The sequence below is a fragment of the Schistocerca piceifrons genome, unplaced genomic scaffold (assembly GCF_021461385.2).
Source record: "Schistocerca piceifrons isolate TAMUIC-IGC-003096 unplaced genomic scaffold, iqSchPice1.1 HiC_scaffold_1613, whole genome shotgun sequence".
NCBI lineage: Eukaryota > Metazoa > Arthropoda > Insecta > Orthoptera > Acrididae > Schistocerca > Schistocerca piceifrons.
In genome coordinates, this window is record NW_025727472.1 from 16,296 (window position 1) to 29,354 (window position 13,059).

Here is a 13,059-nt window from a genome sequence, read left to right on the forward strand (position 1 = left end):
TCCTCGGTAGTATAGTGGTTAGTATCCCCGCCTGTCACGCGGGAGACCGGGGTTCGATTCCCCGCCGGGGAGATGCGATTTTTATCGCACAACCCTGTTCGAGTGTTGCGCGTATGTGGGTCGTAAGAGCATTAACTTTGCGATCGTGGAGTGTAGTTGGCACAAAATCTTAAAAAATGCTACAACTTAGGAAGTGGTTCTCGCATTCTTCACATTTCAGAACTGCGGGGTATGCTGTTAACGCTGTATCAAAGCACCCCAGCCGACGCTGTGGGCGTAATAATCGAGCTCGGCACAGTCCGCAAAAGAAATAATTTTAGCAGAGCGTGGTTTCGATCCACGGACCTCTGGGTTATGGGCCCAGCACGCTTCCACTGCGCCACTCTGCTGCCTGGGGTTGCGCCGGCTCTTCGCCACGTGACGTGGGACACTTGGAAAGTGTTGGCTGCGTCGCTTTCACACGCCTGTATTTAATTGCGTATCATCTCCTACAGCTCTCAGCTTGACTTGTCTCGACTTTGCTCGACTGACGCTACGCTGACGCTTGCAGGCAGCGATATTTACCACGATCGACTCGACATGCAGCTGCGAGATGCACAGGAGCAACAAAGCACTCCACGGTGCGGCGACATACGAAATCCACTGCCCAGCTACGCGTCGGCAACTAACAAAACGCCGACCCTGCCAGGATTCGAACCTGGAATCTTCTGATCCGTAGTCAGACGCGTTATCCGTTGCGCCACAGGGCCAGTGGCAGCATTTCTTTCTACGAGACAAGTGCAATTCGCTAAGAAACGTGTTCTCCATGGCTGAGCAAGCTCCCAAGGAAGGTACCTTTCGTGCAGCTGCGTGGCCGCAGTGCGCCTGCAGAGCTTAGAGGTTGCCACGCATCTGCTCTCGCTGTTCGACAGGTAGCAGAAGGCAAGGCGCGCGTTTTCCCACGTTTTCTCGACGACGAGAGCCGGTTGATGTGCATGTAAGCGTAGCATATGAAACAAGAATAGCACGAAGCATTGGTAGTCAGGTGCCAAAGTCGCAGTATGGCATCAGGTGGCGATCGTATGTTTCTGTGGCCACCACTGGTTTGCAGCAATGTGAATACCGCTAACTGAAAGCGCTCTGTTGTAGCCCCAGTGGCGCAATTGGTTAGCGCACGGTACTTATAAGGCAGTAGCCGTGAGCAATGCCGGGGTTGTGAGTTCGAGCCTCACCTGGGGCATACTTTTACTTCTTAGCAGCTGTCTCTGACAGCAACAGGAGGCTAGGTTTGAGATGTATCAGCTATTTGAGTAACATAATTGTGCATTCGAGACGCTAGCTGCGTCTTCCTCGGTAGTATAGTGGTTAGTATCCCCGCCTGTCACGCGGGAGACCGGGGTTCGATTCCCCGCCGGGGAGGCACATCCGATTTTTAATTGCTGCTCTATCACTCGCCGAACTTAGTGTAGGTCGTTTGCGGCTACTAGCACCATATCTCTCGCACACAGGCACCTGTCTACAGCGCATCCTCGGTAGTATAGTGGTTAGTATCCCCGCCTGTCACGCGGGAGACCGGGGTTCGATTCCCCGCCGGGGAGATGCGATTTTTATCGCACAACCCTGTTCGAGTGTTGCGCGTATGTGGGTCGTAAGAGCATTAACTTTGCGATCGTGGAGTGTAGTTGGCACAAAATCTTAAAAAATGCTACAACTTAGGAAGTGGTTCTCGCATTCTTCACATTTCAGAACTGCGGGGTATGCTGTTAACGCTGTATCAAAGCACCCCAGCCGACGCTGTGGGCGTAATAATCGAGCTCGGCACAGTCCGCAAAAGAAATAATTTTAGCAGAGCGTGGTTTCGATCCACGGACCTCTGGGTTATGGGCCCAGCACGCTTCCACTGCGCCACTCTGCTGCCTGGGGTTGCGCCGGCTCTTCGCCACGTGACGTGGGACACTTGGAAAGTGTTGGCTGCGTCGCTTTCACACGCCTGTATTTAATTGCGTATCATCTCCTACAGCTCTCAGCTTGACTTGTCTCGACTTTGCTCGACTGACGCTACGCTGACGCTTGCAGGCAGCGATATTTACCACGATCGACTCGACATGCAGCTGCGAGATGCACAGGAGCAACAAAGCACTCCACGGTGCGGCGACATACGAAATCCACTGCCCAGCTACGCGTCGGCAACTAACAAAACGCCGACCCTGCCAGGATTCGAACCTGGAATCTTCTGATCCGTAGTCAGACGCGTTATCCGTTGCGCCACAGGGCCAGTGGCAGCATTTCTTTCTACGAGACAAGTGCAATTCGCTAAGAAACGTGTTCTCCATGGCTGAGCAAGCTCCCAAGGAAGGTACCTTTCGTGCAGCTGCGTGGCCGCAGTGCGCCTGCAGAGCTTAGAGGTTGCCACGCATCTGCTCTCGCTGTTCGACAGGTAGCAGAAGGCAAGGCGCGCGTTTTCCCACGTTTTCTCGACGACGAGAGCCGGTTGATGTGCATGTAAGCGTAGCATATGAAACAAGAATAGCACGAAGCATTGGTAGTCAGGTGCCAAAGTCGCAGTATGGCATCAGGTGGCGATCGTATGTTTCTGTGGCCACCACTGGTTTGCAGCAAAGTGAATACCGCTAACTGAAAGCACTGTGTTGTAGCCCCAGTGGCGCAATTGGTTAGCGCACGGTACTTATAAGGCAGTAGCCGTGAGCAATGCCGGGGTTGTGAGTTCGAGCCTCACCTGGGGCATACTTTTATTTCTTAGCAGCTGTCTCTGACAGCAACAGGAGGCTAGGTTTGAGATGTATCAGCTATTTGAGTAACATAATTGTGCATTCGAGACGCTAGCTGCGTCTTCCTCGGTAGTATAGTGGTTAGTATCCCCGCCTGTCACGCGGGAGACCGGGGTTCGATTCCCCGCCGGGGAGGCACATCCGATTTTTAATTGCTGCTCTATCACTCGCCGAACTTAGTGTAGGTCGTTTGCGGCTACTAGCACCATATCTCTCGCACACAGGCACCTGTCTACAGCGCATCCTCGGTAGTATAGTGGTTAGTATCCCCGCCTGTCACGCGGGAGACCGGGGTTCGATTCCCCGCCGGGGAGATGCGATTTTTATCTCACAACCCTGTTCGAGTGTTGCGCGTATGTGGGTCGTAAGAGCATTAACATTGCGATCGTGGAGTGTAGTTGGCGCAAAATCTTAAAAAATGCTACAACTTAGGAAGTGGTTCTCGCATTCTTCACATTTCAGAACTGCGGGGTATGCTGTTAACGCTGTATCAAAGCACCCCAGCCGACGCTGTGGGCGTAATAATCGAGCTCGGCACAGTCCGCAAAAGAAATAATTTTAGCAGAGCGTGGTTTCGATCCACGGACCTCTGGGTTATGGGCCCAGCACGCTTCCACTGCGCCACTCTGCTGCCTGGGGTTGCGCCGGCTCTTCGCCACGTGACGTGGGACACTTGGAAAGTGTTGTCTGCGTCGCTTTCACACGCCTGTATTTAATTGCGTATCATCTCCTACAGCTCTCAGCTTGACTTGTCTCGACTTTGCTCGACTGACGCTACGCTGACGCTTGCAGGCAGCGATATTTACCACGATCGACTCGACATGCAGCTGCGAGATGCACAGGAGCAACAAAGCACTCCACGGTGCGGCGACATACGAAATCCACTGCCCAGCTACGCGTCGGCAACTAACAAAACGCCGACCCTGCCAGGATTCGAACCTGGAATCTTCTGATCCGTAGTCAGACGCGTTATCCGTTGCGCCACAGGGCCAGTGGCAGCATTTCTTTCTACGAGACAAGTGCAATTCGCTAAGAAACGTGTTCTCCATGGCTGAGCAAGCTCCCAAGGAAGGTACCTTTCGTGCAGCTGCGTGGCCGCAGTGCGCCTGCAGAGCTTAGAGGTTGCCACGCATCTGCTCTCGCTGTTCGACAGGTAGCAGAAGGCAAGGCGCGCGTTTTCCCACGTTTTCTCGACGACGAGAGCCGGTTGATGTGCATGTAAGCGTAGCATATGAAACAAGAATAGCACGAAGCATTGGTAGTCAGGTGCCAAAGTCGCAGTATGGCATCAGGTGGCGATCGTATGTTTCTGTGGCCACCACTGGTTTGCAGCAAAGTGAATACCGCTAACTGAAAGCACTGTGTTGTAGCCCCAGTGGCGCAATTGGTTAGCGCACGGTACTTATAAGGCAGTAGCCGTGAGCAATGCCGGGGTTGTGAGTTCGAGCCTCACCTGGGGCATACTTTTATTTCTTAGCAGCTGTCTCTGACAGCAACAGGAGGCTAGGTTTGAGATGTATCAGCTATTTGAGTAACATAATTGTGCATTCGAGACGCTAGCTGCGTCTTCCTCGGTAGTATAGTGGTTAGTATCCCCGCCTGTCACGCGGGAGACCGGGGTTCGATTCCCCGCCGGGGAGGCACATCCGATTTTTAATTGCTGCTCTATCACTCGCCGAACTTAGTGTAGGTCGTTTGCGGCTACTAGCACCATATCTCTCGCACACAGGCACCTGTCTACAGCGCATCCTCGGTAGTATAGTGGTTAGTATCCCCGCCTGTCACGCGGGAGACCGGGGTTCGATTCCCCGCCGGGGAGATGCGATTTTTATCGCACAACCCTGTTCGAGTGTTGCGCGTATGTGGGTCGTAAGAGCATTAACTTTGCGATCGTGGAGTGTAGTTGGCACAAAATCTTAAAAAATGCTACAACTTAGGAAGTGGTTCTCGCATTCTTCACATTTCAGAACTGCGGGGTATGCTGTTAACGCTGTATCAAAGCACCCCAGCCGACGCTGTGGGCGTAATAATCGAGCTCGGCACAGTCCGCAAAAGAAATAATTTTAGCAGAGCGTGGTTTCGATCCACGGACCTCTGGGTTATGGGCCCAGCACGCTTCCACTGCGCCACTCTGCTGCCTGGGGTTGCGCCGGCTCTTCGCCACGTGACGTGGGACACTTGGAAAGTGTTGGCTGCGTCGCTTTCACACGCCTGTATTTAATTGCGTATCATCTCCTACAGCTCTCAGCTTGACTTGTCTCGACTTTGCTCGACTGACGCTACGCTGACGCTTGCAGGCAGCGATATTTACCACGATCGACTCGACATGCAGCTGCGAGATGCACAGGAGCAACAAAGCACTCCACGGTGCGGCGACATACGAAATCCACTGCCCAGCTACGCGTCGGCAACTAACAAAACGCCGACCCTGCCAGGATTCGAACCTGGAATCTTCTGATCCGTAGTCAGACGCGTTATCCGTTGCGCCACAGGGCCAGTGGCAGCATTTCTTTCTACGAGACAAGTGCAATTCGCTAAGAAACGTGTTCTCCATGGCTGAGCAAGCTCCCAAGGAAGGTACCTTTCGTGCAGCTGCGTGGCCGCAGTGCGCCTGCAGAGCTTAGAGGTTGCCACGCATCTGCTCTCGCTGTTCGACAGGTAGCAGAAGGCAAGGCGCGCGTTTTCCCACGTTTTCTCGACGACGAGAGCCGGTTGATGTGCATGTAAGCGTAGCATATGAAACAAGAATAGCACGAAGCATTGGTAGTCAGGTGCCAAAGTCGCAGTATGGCATCAGGTGGCGATCGTATGTTTCTGTGGCCACCACTGGTTTGCAGCAATGTGAATACCGCTAACTGAAAGCGCTCTGTTGTAGCCCCAGTGGCGCAATTGGTTAGCGCACGGTACTTATAAGGCAGTAGCCGTGAGCAATGCCGGGGTTGTGAGTTCGAGCCTCACCTGGGGCATACTTTTACTTCTTAGCAGCTGTCTCTGACAGCAACAGGAGGCTAGGTTTGAGATGTATCAGCTATTTGAGTAACATAATTGTGCATTCGAGACGCTAGCTGCGTCTTCCTCGGTAGTATAGTGGTTAGTATCCCCGCCTGTCACGCGGGAGACCGGGGTTCGATTCCCCGCCGGGGAGGGACATCCGATTTTTAATTGCTGCTCTATCACTCGCCGAACTTAGTGTAGGTCGTTTGCGGCTACTAGCACCATATCTCTCGCACACAGGCACCTGTCTACAGCGCATCCTCGGTAGTATAGTGGTTAGTATCCCCGCCTGTCACGCGGGAGACCGGGGTTCGATTCCCCGCCGGGGAGATGCGATTTTTATCGCACAACCCTGTTCGAGTGTTGCGCGTATGTGGGTCGTAAGAGCATTAACTTTGCGATCGTGGAGTGTAGTTGGCACAAAATCTTAAAAAATGCTACAACTTAGGAAGTGGTTCTCGCATTCTTCACATTTCAGAACTGCGGGGTATGCTGTTAACGCTGTATCAAAGCACCCCAGCCGACGCTGTGGGCGTAATAATCGAGCTCGGCACAGTCCGCAAAAGAAATAATTTTAGCAGAGCGTGGTTTCGATCCACGGACCTCTGGGTTATGGGCCCAGCACGCTTCCACTGCGCCACTCTGCTGCCTGGGGTTGCGCCGGCTCTTCGCCACGTGACGTGGGACACTTGGAAAGTGTTGGCTGCGTCGCTTTCACACGCCTGTATTTAATTGCGTATCATCTCCTACAGCTCTCAGCTTGACTTGTCTCGACTTTGCTCGACTGACGCTACGCTGACGCTTGCAGGCAGCGATATTTACCACGATCGACTCGACATGCAGCTGCGAGATGCACAGGAGCAACAAAGCACTCCACGGTGCGGCGACATACGAAATCCACTGCCCAGCTACGCGTCGGCAACTAACAAAACGCCGACCCTGCCAGGATTCGAACCTGGAATCTTCTGATCCGTAGTCAGACGCGTTATCCGTTGCGCCACAGGGCCAGTGGCAGCATTTCTTTCTACGAGACAAGTGCAATTCGCTAAGAAACGTGTTCTCCATGGCTGAGCAAGCTCCCAAGGAAGGTACCTTTCGTGCAGCTGCGTGGCCGCAGTGCGCCTGCAGAGCTTAGAGGTTGCCACGCATCTGCTCTCGCTGTTCGACAGGTAGCAGAAGGCAAGGCGCGCGTTTTCCCACGTTTTCTCGACGACGAGAGCCGGTTGATGTGCATGTAAGCGTAGCATATGAAACAAGAATAGCACGAAGCATTGGTAGTCAGGTGCCAAAGTCGCAGTATGGCATCAGGTGGCGATCGTATGTTTCTGTGGCCACCACTGGTTTGCAGCAAAGTGAATACCGCTAACTGAAAGCACTGTGTTGTAGCCCCAGTGGCGCAATTGGTTAGCGCACGGTACTTATAAGGCAGTAGCCGTGAGCAATGCCGGGGTTGTGAGTTCGAGCCTCACCTGGGGCATACTTTTATTTCTTAGCAGCTGTCTCTGACAGCAACAGGAGGCTAGGTTTGAGATGTATCAGCTATTTGAGTAACATAATTGTGCATTCGAGACGCTAGCTGCGTCTTCCTCGGTAGTATAGTGGTTAGTATCCCCGCCTGTCACGCGGGAGACCGGGGTTCGATTCCCCGCCGGGGAGGCACATCCGATTTTTAATTGCTGCTCTATCACTCGCCGAACTTAGTGTAGGTCGTTTGCGGCTACTAGCACCATATCTCTCGCACACAGGCACCTGTCTACAGCGCATCCTCGGTAGTATAGTGGTTAGTATCCCCGCCTGTCACGCGGGAGACCGGGGTTCGATTCCCCGCCGGGGAGATGCGATTTTTATCTCACAACCCTGTTCGAGTGTTGCGCGTATGTGGGTCGTAAGAGCATTAACATTGCGATCGTGGAGTGTAGTTGGCGCAAAATCTTAAAAAATGCTACAACTTAGGAAGTGGTTCTCGCATTCTTCACATTTCAGAACTGCGGGGTATGCTGTTAACGCTGTATCAAAGCACCCCAGCCGACGCTGTGGGCGTAATAATCGAGCTCGGCACAGTCCGCAAAAGAAATAATTTTAGCAGAGCGTGGTTTCGATCCACGGACCTCTGGTTTATGGGCCCAGCACGCTTCCACTGCGCCACTCTGCTGCCTGGGGTTGCGCCGGCTCTTCGCCACGTGACGTGGGACACTTGGAAAGTGTTGTCTGTGTCGCTTTCACACGCCTGTATTTAATTGCGTATCATCTCCTACAGCTCTCAGCTTGACTTGTCTCGACTTTGCTCGACTGACGCTACGCTGACGCTTGCAGGCAGCGATATTTACCACGATCGACTCGACATGCAGCTGCGAGATGCACAGGAGCAACAAAGCACTCCACGGTGCGGCGACATACGAAATCCACTGCCCAGCTACGCGTCGGCAACTAACAAAACGCCGACCCTGCCAGGATTCGAACCTGGAATCTTCTGATCCGTAGTCAGACGCGTTATCCGTTGCGCCACAGGGCCAGTGGCAGCATTTCTTTCTACGAGACAAGTGCAATTCGCTAAGAAACGTGTTCTCCATGGCTGAGCAAGCTCCCAAGGAAGGTACCTTTCGTGCAGCTGCGTGGCCGCAGTGCGCCTGCAGAGCTTAGAGGTTGCCACGCATCTGCTCTCGCTGTTCGACAGGTAGCAGAAGGCAAGGCGCGCGTTTTCCCACGTTTTCTCGACGACGAGAGCCGGTTGATGTGCATGTAAGCGTAGCATATGAAACAAGAATAGCACGAAGCATTGGTAGTCAGGTGCCAAAGTCGCAGTATGGCATCAGGTGGCGATCGTATGTTTCTGTGGCCACCACTGGTTTGCAGCAAAGTGAATACCGCTAACTGAAAGCACTCTGTTGTAGCCCCAGTGGCGCAATTGGTTAGCGCACGGTACTTATAAGGCAGTAGCCGTGAGCAATGCCGGGGTTGTGAGTTCGAGCCTCACCTGGGGCATACTTTTACTTCTTAGCAGCTGTCTCTGACAGCAACAGGAGGCTAGGTTTGAGATGTATCAGCTATTTGAGTAACATAATTGTGCATTCGAGACGCTAGCTGCGTCTTCCTCGGTAGTATAGTGGTTAGTATCCCCGCCTGTCACGCGGGAGACCGGGGTTCGATTCCCCGCCGGGGAGGCACATCCGATTTTTAATTGCTGCTCTATCACTCGCCGAACTTAGTGTAGGTCGTTTGCGGCTACTAGCACCATATCTCTCGCACACAGGCACCTGTCTACAGCGCATCCTCGGTAGTATAGTGGTTAGTATCCCCGCCTGTCACGCGGGAGACCGGGGTTCGATTCCCCGCCGGGGAGATGCGATTTTTATCTCACAACCCTGTTCGAGTGTTGCGCGTATGTGGGTCGTAAGAGCATTAACTTTGCGATCGTGGAGTGTAGTTGGCGCAAAATCTTAAAAAATGCTACAACTTAGGAAGTGGTTCTCGCATTCTTCACATTTCAGAACTGCGGGGTATGCTGTTAACGCTGTATCAAAGCACCCCAGCCGACGCTGTGGGCGTAATAATCGAGCTCGGCACAGTCCGCAAAAGAAATAATTTTAGCAGAGCGTGGTTTCGATCCACGGACCTCTGGGTTATGGGCCCAGCACGCTTCCACTGCGCCACTCTGCTGCCTGGGGTTGCGCCGGCTCTTCGCCACGTGACGTGGGACACTTGGAAAGTGTTGTCTGCGTCGCTTTCACACGCCTGTATTTAATTGCGTATCATCTCCTACAGCTCTCAGCTTGACTTGTCTCGACTTTGCTCGACTGACGCTACGCTGACGCTTGCAGGCAGCGATATTTACCACGATCGACTCGACATGCAGCTGCGAGATGCACAGGAGCAACAAAGCACTCCACGGTGCGGCGACATACGAAATCCACTGCCCAGCTACGCGTCGGCAACTAACAAAACGCCGACCCTGCCAGGATTCGAACCTGGAATCTTCTGATCCGTAGTCAGACGCGTTATCCGTTGCGCCACAGGGCCAGTGGCAGCATTTCTTTCTACGAGACAAGTGCAATTCGCTAAGAAACGTGTTCTCCATGGCTGAGCAAGCTCCCAAGGAAGGTACCTTTCGTGCAGCTGCGTGGCCGCAGTGCGCCTGCAGAGCTTAGAGGTTGCCACGCATCTGCTCTCGCTGTTCGACAGGTAGCAGAAGGCAAGGCGCGCGTTTTCCCACGTTTTCTCGACGACGAGAGCCGGTTGATGTGCATGTAAGCGTAGCATATGAAACAAGAATAGCACGAAGCATTGGTAGTCAGGTGCCAAAGTCGCAGTATGGCATCAGGTGGCGATCGTATGTTTCTGTGGCCACCACTGGTTTGCAGCAAAGTGAATACCGCTAACTGAAAGCACTCTGTTGTAGCCCCAGTGGCGCAATTGGTTAGCGCACGGTACTTATAAGGCAGTAGCCGTGAGCAATGCCGGGGTTGTGAGTTCGAGCCTCACCTGGGGCATACTTTTATTTCTTAGCAGCTGTCTCTGACAGCAACAGGAGGCTAGGTTTGAGATGTATCAGCTATTTGAGTAACATAATTGTGCATTCGAGACGCTAGCTGCGTCTTCCTCGGTAGTATAGTGGTTAGTATCCCCGCCTGTCACGCGGGAGACCGGGGTTCGATTCCCCGCCGGGGAGGCACATCCGATTTTTAATTGCTGCTCTATCACTCGCCGAACTTAGTGTAGGTCGTTTGCGGCTACTAGCACCATATCTCTCGCACACAGGCACCTGTCTACAGCGCATCCTCGGTAGTATAGTGGTTAGTATCCCCGCCTGTCATGCGGGAGACCGGGGTTCGATTCCCCGCCGGGGAGATGCGATTTTTATCGCACAACCCTGTTCGAGTGTTGCGCGTATGTGGGTCGTAAGAGCATTAACTTTGCGATCGTGGAGTGTAGTTGGCACAAAATCTTAAAAAATGCTACAACTTAGGAAGTGGTTCTCGCATTCTTCACATTTCAGAACTGCGGGGTATGCTGTTAACGCTGTATCAAAGCACCCCAGCCGACGCTGTGGGCGTAATAATCGAGCTCGGCACAGTCCGCAAAAGAAATAATTTTAGCAGAGCGTGGTTTCGATCCACGGACCTCTGGGTTATGGGCCCAGCACGCTTCCACTGCGCCACTCTGCTGCCTGGGGTTGCGCCGGCTCTTCGCCACGTGACGTGGGACACTTGGAAAGTGTTGGCTGCGTCGCTTTCACACGCCTGTATTTAATTGCGTATCATCTCCTACAGCTCTCAGCTTGACTTGTCTCGACTTTGCTCGACTGACGCTACGCTGACGCTTGCAGGCAGCGATATTTACCACGATCGACTCGACATGAAGCTGCGAGATGCACAGGAGCAACAAAGCACTCCACGGTGCGGCGACATACGAAATCCACTGCCCAGCTACGCGTCGGCAACTAACAAAACGCCGACCCTGCCAGGATTCGAACCTGGAATCTTCTGATCCGTAGTCAGACGCGTTATCCGTTGCGCCACAGGGCCAGTGGCAGCATTTCTTTCTACGAGACAAGTGCAATTCGCTAAGAAACGTGTTCTCCATGGCTGAGCAAGCTCCCAAGGAAGGTACCTTTCGTGCAGCTGCGTGGCCGCAGTGCGCCTGCAGAGCTTAGAGGTTGCCACGCATCTGCTCTCGCTGTTCGACAGGTAGCAGAAGGCAAGGCGCGCGTTTTCCCACGTTTTCTCGACGACGAGAGCCGGTTGATGTGCATGTAAGCGTAGCATATGAAACAAGAATAGCACGAAGCATTGGTAGTCAGGTGCCAAAGTCGCAGTATGGCATCAGGTGGCGATCGTATGTTTCTGTGGCCACCACTGGTTTGCAGCAAAGTGAATACCGCTAACTGAAAGCACTCTGTTGTAGCCCCAGTGGCGCAATTGGTTAGCGCACGGTACTTATAAGGCAGTAGCCGTGAGCAATGCTGGGGTTGTGAGTTCGAGCCTCACCTGGGGCATACTTTTATTTCTTAGCAGCTGTCTCTGACAGCAACAGGAGGCTAGGTTTGAGATGTATCAGCTATTTGAGTAACATAATTGTGCATTCGAGACGCTAGCTGCGTCTTCCTCGGTAGTATAGTGGTTAGTATCCCCGCCTGTCACGCGTGAGACCGGGGTTCGATTCCCCGCCGGGGAGGCACATCCGATTTTTAATTGCTGCTCTATCACTCGCCGAACTTAGTGTAGGTCGTTTGCGGCTACTAGCACCATATCTCTCGCACACAGGCACCTGTCTACAGCGCATCCTCGGTAGTATAGTGGTTAGTATCCCCGCCTGTCACGCGGGAGACCGGGGTTCGATTCCCCGCCGGGGAGATGCGATTTTTATCTCACAACCCTGTTCGAGTGTTGCGCGTATGTGGGTCGTAAGAGCATTAACTTTGCGATCGTGGAGTGTAGTTGGCGCAAAATCTTAAAAAATGCTACAACTTAGGAAGTGGTTCTCGCATTCTTCACATTTCAGAACTGCGGGGTATGCTGTTAACGCTGTATCAAAGCACCCCAGCCGACGCTGTGGGCGTAATAATCGAGCTCGGCACAGTCCGCAAAAGAAATAATTTTAGCAGAGCGTGGTTTCGATCCACGGACCTCTGGGTTATGGGCCCAGCACGCTTCCACTGCGCCACTCTGCTGCCTGGGGTTGCGCCGGCTCTTCGCCACGTGACGTGGGACACTTGGAAAGTGTTGTCTGCGTCGCTTTCACACGCCTGTATTTAATTGCGTATCATCTCCTACAGCTCTCAGCTTGACTTGTCTCGACTTTGCTCGACTGACGCTACGCTGACGCTTGCAGGCAGCGATATTTACCACGATCGACTCGACATGCAGCTGCGAGATGCACAGGAGCAACAAAGCACTCCACGGTGCGGCGACATACGAAATCCACTGCCCAGCTACGCGTCGGCAACTAACAAAACGCCGACCCTGCCAGGATTCGAACCTGGAATCTTCTGATCCGTAGTCAGACGCGTTATCCGTTGCGCCACAGGGCCAGTGGCAGCATTTCTTTCTACGAGACAAGTGCAATTCGCTAAGAAACGTGTTCTCCATGGCTGAGCAAGCTCCCAAGGAAGGTACCTTTCGTGCAGCTGCGTGGCCGCAGTGCGCCTGCAGAGCTTAGAGGTTGCCACGCATCTGCTCTCGCTGTTCGACAGGTAGCAGAAGGCAAGGCGCGCGTTTTCCCACGTTTTCTCGACGACGAGAGCCGGTTGATGTGCATGTAAGCGTAGCATATGAAACAAGAATAGCACGAAGCATTGGTA

The 13,059-nt window shown here is 53.3% G+C and overlaps 42 non-coding genes across 42 annotated transcripts; 25 read left to right on the plus strand and 17 right to left on the minus strand.

Annotated features, from left to right (window-relative positions):
- On the plus strand, positions 1 to 72 carry Trnad-guc. The gene has a single exon. It is a non-coding gene; the product is annotated as a tRNA-Asp (tRNA).
- Positions 73 to 317: 245 nt separating this feature from the next.
- Positions 318 to 389, minus strand: Trnam-cau. Its single transcript has one exon. It is a non-coding gene; the product is annotated as a tRNA-Met (tRNA).
- Positions 390 to 676: 287 nt separating this feature from the next.
- Trnar-acg lies at positions 677 to 749 on the minus strand. The gene has a single exon. It is a non-coding gene; the product is annotated as a tRNA-Arg (tRNA).
- A 378-nt stretch (positions 750 to 1,127) lies between these two features.
- Positions 1,128 to 1,219, plus strand: Trnai-uau. Its single transcript is given in 2 exon segments — positions 1,128 to 1,165; positions 1,184 to 1,219. It is a non-coding gene; the product is annotated as a tRNA-Ile (tRNA).
- Positions 1,220 to 1,326: 107 nt separating this feature from the next.
- Positions 1,327 to 1,398, plus strand: Trnad-guc. Its single transcript has one exon. It is a non-coding gene; the product is annotated as a tRNA-Asp (tRNA).
- Positions 1,399 to 1,505: 107 nt separating this feature from the next.
- Trnad-guc lies at positions 1,506 to 1,577 on the plus strand. Its single transcript has one exon. It is a non-coding gene; the product is annotated as a tRNA-Asp (tRNA).
- Positions 1,578 to 1,822: 245 nt separating this feature from the next.
- On the minus strand, positions 1,823 to 1,894 carry Trnam-cau. The gene has a single exon. It is a non-coding gene; the product is annotated as a tRNA-Met (tRNA).
- A 287-nt stretch (positions 1,895 to 2,181) lies between these two features.
- On the minus strand, positions 2,182 to 2,254 carry Trnar-acg. The gene has a single exon. It is a non-coding gene; the product is annotated as a tRNA-Arg (tRNA).
- Positions 2,255 to 2,632: 378 nt separating this feature from the next.
- Trnai-uau lies at positions 2,633 to 2,724 on the plus strand. The gene is given in 2 exon segments: positions 2,633 to 2,670; positions 2,689 to 2,724. It is a non-coding gene; the product is annotated as a tRNA-Ile (tRNA).
- A 107-nt stretch (positions 2,725 to 2,831) lies between these two features.
- Positions 2,832 to 2,903, plus strand: Trnad-guc. Its single transcript has one exon. It is a non-coding gene; the product is annotated as a tRNA-Asp (tRNA).
- Positions 2,904 to 3,010: 107 nt separating this feature from the next.
- Positions 3,011 to 3,082, plus strand: Trnad-guc. The gene has a single exon. It is a non-coding gene; the product is annotated as a tRNA-Asp (tRNA).
- Positions 3,083 to 3,327: 245 nt separating this feature from the next.
- Positions 3,328 to 3,399, minus strand: Trnam-cau. The gene has a single exon. It is a non-coding gene; the product is annotated as a tRNA-Met (tRNA).
- A 287-nt stretch (positions 3,400 to 3,686) lies between these two features.
- Trnar-acg lies at positions 3,687 to 3,759 on the minus strand. The gene has a single exon. It is a non-coding gene; the product is annotated as a tRNA-Arg (tRNA).
- A 378-nt stretch (positions 3,760 to 4,137) lies between these two features.
- On the plus strand, positions 4,138 to 4,229 carry Trnai-uau. Its single transcript is given in 2 exon segments — positions 4,138 to 4,175; positions 4,194 to 4,229. It is a non-coding gene; the product is annotated as a tRNA-Ile (tRNA).
- Positions 4,230 to 4,336: 107 nt separating this feature from the next.
- On the plus strand, positions 4,337 to 4,408 carry Trnad-guc. The gene has a single exon. It is a non-coding gene; the product is annotated as a tRNA-Asp (tRNA).
- A 107-nt stretch (positions 4,409 to 4,515) lies between these two features.
- Positions 4,516 to 4,587, plus strand: Trnad-guc. The gene has a single exon. It is a non-coding gene; the product is annotated as a tRNA-Asp (tRNA).
- A 245-nt stretch (positions 4,588 to 4,832) lies between these two features.
- Positions 4,833 to 4,904, minus strand: Trnam-cau. The gene has a single exon. It is a non-coding gene; the product is annotated as a tRNA-Met (tRNA).
- A 287-nt stretch (positions 4,905 to 5,191) lies between these two features.
- Positions 5,192 to 5,264, minus strand: Trnar-acg. Its single transcript has one exon. It is a non-coding gene; the product is annotated as a tRNA-Arg (tRNA).
- A 378-nt stretch (positions 5,265 to 5,642) lies between these two features.
- Positions 5,643 to 5,734, plus strand: Trnai-uau. Its single transcript is given in 2 exon segments — positions 5,643 to 5,680; positions 5,699 to 5,734. It is a non-coding gene; the product is annotated as a tRNA-Ile (tRNA).
- A 107-nt stretch (positions 5,735 to 5,841) lies between these two features.
- On the plus strand, positions 5,842 to 5,913 carry Trnad-guc. Its single transcript has one exon. It is a non-coding gene; the product is annotated as a tRNA-Asp (tRNA).
- Positions 5,914 to 6,020: 107 nt separating this feature from the next.
- Trnad-guc lies at positions 6,021 to 6,092 on the plus strand. Its single transcript has one exon. It is a non-coding gene; the product is annotated as a tRNA-Asp (tRNA).
- A 245-nt stretch (positions 6,093 to 6,337) lies between these two features.
- Positions 6,338 to 6,409, minus strand: Trnam-cau. The gene has a single exon. It is a non-coding gene; the product is annotated as a tRNA-Met (tRNA).
- Positions 6,410 to 6,696: 287 nt separating this feature from the next.
- Positions 6,697 to 6,769, minus strand: Trnar-acg. Its single transcript has one exon. It is a non-coding gene; the product is annotated as a tRNA-Arg (tRNA).
- A 378-nt stretch (positions 6,770 to 7,147) lies between these two features.
- Positions 7,148 to 7,239, plus strand: Trnai-uau. Its single transcript is given in 2 exon segments — positions 7,148 to 7,185; positions 7,204 to 7,239. It is a non-coding gene; the product is annotated as a tRNA-Ile (tRNA).
- Positions 7,240 to 7,346: 107 nt separating this feature from the next.
- Positions 7,347 to 7,418, plus strand: Trnad-guc. Its single transcript has one exon. It is a non-coding gene; the product is annotated as a tRNA-Asp (tRNA).
- A 107-nt stretch (positions 7,419 to 7,525) lies between these two features.
- On the plus strand, positions 7,526 to 7,597 carry Trnad-guc. Its single transcript has one exon. It is a non-coding gene; the product is annotated as a tRNA-Asp (tRNA).
- Positions 7,598 to 8,201: 604 nt separating this feature from the next.
- Trnar-acg lies at positions 8,202 to 8,274 on the minus strand. The gene has a single exon. It is a non-coding gene; the product is annotated as a tRNA-Arg (tRNA).
- A 378-nt stretch (positions 8,275 to 8,652) lies between these two features.
- On the plus strand, positions 8,653 to 8,744 carry Trnai-uau. The gene is given in 2 exon segments: positions 8,653 to 8,690; positions 8,709 to 8,744. It is a non-coding gene; the product is annotated as a tRNA-Ile (tRNA).
- A 107-nt stretch (positions 8,745 to 8,851) lies between these two features.
- Trnad-guc lies at positions 8,852 to 8,923 on the plus strand. Its single transcript has one exon. It is a non-coding gene; the product is annotated as a tRNA-Asp (tRNA).
- A 107-nt stretch (positions 8,924 to 9,030) lies between these two features.
- Trnad-guc lies at positions 9,031 to 9,102 on the plus strand. Its single transcript has one exon. It is a non-coding gene; the product is annotated as a tRNA-Asp (tRNA).
- Positions 9,103 to 9,347: 245 nt separating this feature from the next.
- Positions 9,348 to 9,419, minus strand: Trnam-cau. Its single transcript has one exon. It is a non-coding gene; the product is annotated as a tRNA-Met (tRNA).
- A 287-nt stretch (positions 9,420 to 9,706) lies between these two features.
- Positions 9,707 to 9,779, minus strand: Trnar-acg. Its single transcript has one exon. It is a non-coding gene; the product is annotated as a tRNA-Arg (tRNA).
- Positions 9,780 to 10,157: 378 nt separating this feature from the next.
- Positions 10,158 to 10,249, plus strand: Trnai-uau. The gene is given in 2 exon segments: positions 10,158 to 10,195; positions 10,214 to 10,249. It is a non-coding gene; the product is annotated as a tRNA-Ile (tRNA).
- A 107-nt stretch (positions 10,250 to 10,356) lies between these two features.
- Trnad-guc lies at positions 10,357 to 10,428 on the plus strand. Its single transcript has one exon. It is a non-coding gene; the product is annotated as a tRNA-Asp (tRNA).
- A 107-nt stretch (positions 10,429 to 10,535) lies between these two features.
- Trnad-guc lies at positions 10,536 to 10,607 on the plus strand. The gene has a single exon. It is a non-coding gene; the product is annotated as a tRNA-Asp (tRNA).
- A 245-nt stretch (positions 10,608 to 10,852) lies between these two features.
- On the minus strand, positions 10,853 to 10,924 carry Trnam-cau. Its single transcript has one exon. It is a non-coding gene; the product is annotated as a tRNA-Met (tRNA).
- A 287-nt stretch (positions 10,925 to 11,211) lies between these two features.
- Positions 11,212 to 11,284, minus strand: Trnar-acg. The gene has a single exon. It is a non-coding gene; the product is annotated as a tRNA-Arg (tRNA).
- A 378-nt stretch (positions 11,285 to 11,662) lies between these two features.
- On the plus strand, positions 11,663 to 11,754 carry Trnai-uau. Its single transcript is given in 2 exon segments — positions 11,663 to 11,700; positions 11,719 to 11,754. It is a non-coding gene; the product is annotated as a tRNA-Ile (tRNA).
- Positions 11,755 to 11,861: 107 nt separating this feature from the next.
- Positions 11,862 to 11,933, plus strand: Trnad-guc. Its single transcript has one exon. It is a non-coding gene; the product is annotated as a tRNA-Asp (tRNA).
- A 107-nt stretch (positions 11,934 to 12,040) lies between these two features.
- Trnad-guc lies at positions 12,041 to 12,112 on the plus strand. The gene has a single exon. It is a non-coding gene; the product is annotated as a tRNA-Asp (tRNA).
- A 245-nt stretch (positions 12,113 to 12,357) lies between these two features.
- Positions 12,358 to 12,429, minus strand: Trnam-cau. The gene has a single exon. It is a non-coding gene; the product is annotated as a tRNA-Met (tRNA).
- A 287-nt stretch (positions 12,430 to 12,716) lies between these two features.
- Positions 12,717 to 12,789, minus strand: Trnar-acg. Its single transcript has one exon. It is a non-coding gene; the product is annotated as a tRNA-Arg (tRNA).
- Positions 12,790 to 13,059: the final 270 nt, after the last annotated feature.